This window comes from Meriones unguiculatus (assembly GCF_030254825.1).
Source record: "Meriones unguiculatus strain TT.TT164.6M chromosome Y unlocalized genomic scaffold, Bangor_MerUng_6.1 ChrY_unordered_Scaffold_23, whole genome shotgun sequence".
In the NCBI taxonomy this organism is placed as follows: domain Eukaryota; kingdom Metazoa; phylum Chordata; class Mammalia; order Rodentia; family Muridae; genus Meriones; species Meriones unguiculatus.
The window spans coordinates 20,540,590-20,544,976 of NW_026843709.1; the positions used below are offsets into that span (position 1 = coordinate 20,540,590).

At 36.8% G+C, this 4,387-nt stretch overlaps 1 non-coding gene across 1 annotated transcript; it reads right to left on the bottom strand.

The window, feature by feature from the left end:
- Window positions 1-2,162: 2,162 nt before the first annotated feature.
- LOC132651727 (U6 spliceosomal RNA) lies at window positions 2,163-2,268 on the bottom strand. The gene has a single exon (XR_009589309.1). It is a non-coding gene; the product is annotated as a U6 spliceosomal RNA (small nuclear RNA).
- Between the last annotated feature and the right edge of the window lie 2,119 nt (window positions 2,269-4,387).

The following is a 4,387-nucleotide window of genomic DNA, read 5'->3' on the forward strand; positions in this document are numbered from 1 at the left end:
ATTTGGTAGTGTTACTTCTCTTTCTATTTGGTCAAATAGTTTGAAGAGAAGTGGATGTAGCTATTCTTTGAAATCTGCTAAAATTCTGATCTGAAACCATTTGGCCCTGGGCTTTTTTGGATGGGAGACTTTCGATGATGGCTTCTATTTCCTTAGGGGATATAGGACTCATTAATTCACCTGGTATTGATTCAGCTTTGGTAAGTGGAATCGAACAAGAAAAACGACCTTTTATTTTAGATTTTCAAATTTTGTGGCATATAGATTTTTGAAGTAAGTCTTAATGATTGTCTGGATTTCCTCAGTGTCTGTGGTTATGTCCTCCTTTTCATTTCTGATTTTGTTGATTTGGATGGTGTCTCTCTGCCTTTTAGTTAGTTTGGCTAAGGGTTTGTCTATCTTGCTGATATTCTCAAAGAACTAGATCTTGGTTTCATTCATGCTTTGAATTGTTTTGTTTCTAATTGATTGATTTCAGCCCTGAGTTTGATTATTTCTAGCCATCTACTCCTCTTTGGTGTGTCTACTTCTTTTTTCTTCTAGAGCCTTTAAGTGAGCCATTAAGTTGCTTGCATGAGATGTTTTGAATTTCTTCTTGAATCCACTTACTGCTATGAACTTTCCTCTTAGCACTGTTTTCATTTTTTCCCACAAGTTTGGGTATGTTGTGCCTTCATTTTCATTGAATTCTTAGAATTCTTTAATTTCTTTATTACTTATTCCATGACCCAGCTATTATTTAGTAGTGAGTTGTTCAGTTCACATGTGTGTAGAGTTTTTGCTATTTCTGTTGTTGTTGAGGTCCAGCTTTATTCCATGGTGATCATGTAAGATGCATGGAATTATTTCAAACTTCTTGTATCTGTTTAGGCCCCCTTTGTGACCAATCATATGGTCTATTTTGGAGAAGGTTCCATGAGGTGCTGAGAAGAAGTAAAATTCATTTCTGTTTGGGTGTAAGGTTCTGTTATTTATTTTAGGTCCATTTGATACATGACCTCTGTTAGAGACATTGTTTCTTTCTTTAATTTTTGTTTTTTTGACCTGCCCTTTGTTGAGAGTGGGGTGTGAAAGTCCATTAATGTGTGGAGATCTATGAATGGTTTAAGTTTTATCAGTGTTTCTTTTACATATGTGGGTGCCCTTGTATTTGGGGCATATATGTTCAGGTTTGTGATGTCTTCCTGGTGGAATTTCCTGATGAGTATGAAGTGTCGCTGTGCATTTTTTTATTAATTTTCGTTGAAAGTCTAATTTTATCAGATATTAGAATGGCTACTCCTGCTTGCTTCTTGGCACCGTTTGCTTGGAAAGCAGTCTTCCAGCCCTTTCCCCTCATATAATGTCTATGTTTGTGACTTATGTGTGTTTCTTATATGCAACAGATTGCTGGGTCTTGATTACACATCCATTCTGTTAGTCTGTGTCTTTTTATTGGAGTATGGAGTTCATTGATGCTGAGAGAGATTAATGACCAGTGACTGTTAGAGCCTTTGATTTTGATGTTGGCTGTGGTAGTAAGTTTGTATGTTTGGTTGCTTTTGTTTCACTGTAGTGAGGTTAATTATTTCCTGTGTTTTCTTGAAAGTAACTAGTATTCTTGGCTTGTATTTTTCCTTCTAGTGTCTTTTGTAATGCTAGATTTGTGTGTAGGTATTGTTGAAATTTGTTATTGTCATTGAATATCTTGTTTTCTCCATTCATGAGGACTGAGAGTTTTGCTGGGTATAGTAGCCTGGAATGACATCTGTGTTCTCTTAGGGTCTGAATGATATCTGCCCAGTCTCTTCTGGCTCTCCTACTCTCTGTTGAGAAGTCAGGTGTGATTCTGATGGGTTTATCTTTATATGTTCCTTGGCCTTTTCCTCTTGCAGCTTTTGGTATATTTCCTTTGTTCTGAATACTTACTGTTTATTATTATGTGGCAGGAAGATTTTTCTTTTTCTTTTTATGTAGTCTTGAATTTCTTGGATGGTCTGTGTCAGGAATTTTTAGATTTAACCATTTTCTTTGACAGGTACATTGATTTCCTCCATTGTATCTTCCACACCTAGATTCTTTCTTACATCTCTTGTAGTGTATTGGTTATTCTTACCGTTATTTTCTTCCCTAAGTTCTTTCTCTCCACAATTTCCTTTATTTGTGTTTTCTTTATTTTCTCAAACAATATGGACAACTACTCAAATTTTCCTGTTATCCTTGTACAGGGGCCATGCAAACTTCTCTGTATAATTCCAATTTCAGTATATGTGCTACAGAAACAAGCACCACATATTTCTTTCTAGTGGTCATTAATAAAGTCTGTGCCCTTGACTTGTGAGTTTCACTTAATCACAGATTCAATTATTATTCATCAAATGCAAATATATGTTCTCACTCAGTGAATTATTTACTGTAAAGTGCTCCCTTACCAAGGCAAATCATTGAACAAAACGTGTTTACTTGGGATATTGCTTTTATTTTTAAAGAAATGATCCATGAAATCATGTCATCAAGCAGTCATCTTGTTGTAGTCATTTATCAAAACTTATAACTTTTCATAATGAACCACAAACAGCAGGCAGAGATAGGGAGAATGAGAGAAACAGGGGAAAAACTAGGGAGACAGATTCAGAAATAGAGAGACCGAGACAGACAGTAACAAATACATAAATTGATAGAAACCGAGCCACAGAGATTCCATTCCCTCTGGTCACTTTCTTTGGCATATCAGCATCAAAGCACACCCTCCTATAATATAAATACAAAGGAACTATATTTTTTTAGTATTTTTTTATTTTAATTTTTATTACTTACACTTCATTCACTTTGTATACCACCATAATCCCCCTTCTCACAATCCCTCCCCCATCTCCATGCATGCCCTTCCTCGAGTGCAGTGATAAGGGAGATCTTCCTCTCATTCCTTCTGATCCTAGTCTATCAGATCTCATCATGAGTGGCTGCATTGTCTTCAACTGTCTTCATTGCAAGGCTGTTCTCCCATCAGAGTGAGGTGATCAAAGGACATGCAAATCAGTTCATGTCAGAGGCAGACCTTATTCCCATTACTGTGGAACTCCCTTGGACAATGAACTTCATTGGGCTATATCTGTGCAAAGTTATAGGTTATCTCCATGCATGGTCCTTGGTTGGTATAAGAGTCTCAGCAAAGACCCCTGTGCTCAGATTTTTTTGTTGTTGTTGTTGCTCTCCTTGTGGGGCTCCTGTCCTTTCAAGATCTTCCTATTTCATACTTCTTTCATTAGATTCTATGCTTTTTGCCCAATAGTTGGCCATAAATTTCAGCATCTGCTTTGATAGTCTGCAGGGCAGAGCCTTTTAGAGGCCCTCTGTGGCAGGCTTCTAACTTGTTCTTTATTTTCTCCTTCTTCTTATTTCCATTCTGTTTGCCTTTTGGGATGTGGAATGAACATTTTTGCCAGAGTCTACCTTTTATTTAGGTGGTTGGGATTTCAGTAGGTTTATCCTATATTATGCATCCGTATGAGTGAGTATATATATTGTTTGTATTTCTTTTTCTGGGATAGCTCACTTAGGATGATATTTTACAGTTCCCACCATTTACCTGCAGATTTTATGATTTCCTTATTTTTTTTTAATTGCTGAACAATATTCCATTGTGTAGCTGTATCACCACATCTGTATCCATTTTTCAGTTGGGGGGCATCTGGATTGTTTCCAGGTTCTGGCTATTATAAATAAATCTGCTACAAACATGGTTGTGAAAATGTCCTTATTACTTGAGCTACTTTTGGATATGTGCCTAGGTGTGGAATAGCTGTATATTGAGGAAGCACTGTACCTAGTTTTCTGAGAAAGCACCAGATTGATTTCCAGAGTGGTTGTACAAGTTTACCTTCCTACCAGCAGTGGAGGAGGGTTCCCTTTATGCAGAACATCTCCACTATGTGTTGTCACTTGAGGTTTTGATCTTGGCCATTCTGATGGATGTAAGGTATAGTCTCAGGGATGTTTTCATTTGTTTTTCACTGATGGCTAATAACTTTGAGTATTTCTTTAAGTGTTTCTCTGCCATTCAATATTCCTCTATTGAGAATTCTCTCTTTAGCTCTGTTCCCCATTTTTTAATTGGATAACTGACTTGTTGCTTTTCAACTTCTTTAGTTCTTTATATATACTGGATATTATCCCTCTGTAACATCGAGGCTTGGTGAAGATTCTTTCCCAATCTGTAAGCGTTCATTTTGTTTTGAAGACAGTGTTTGCTTTACAGAAGCTTTTCCATTCCATGAGGTCCCATTTACTGATTCTTGCTCTTAGAGCCTGTGGTGTTGGTGTTCTGTTCAGGAAGTTGTCTTCTAGTCCAATCAGTTCAAGGTTCTTCCCCACATTTTCTTCTAACTGATTTAATGTGTCTGGTTTT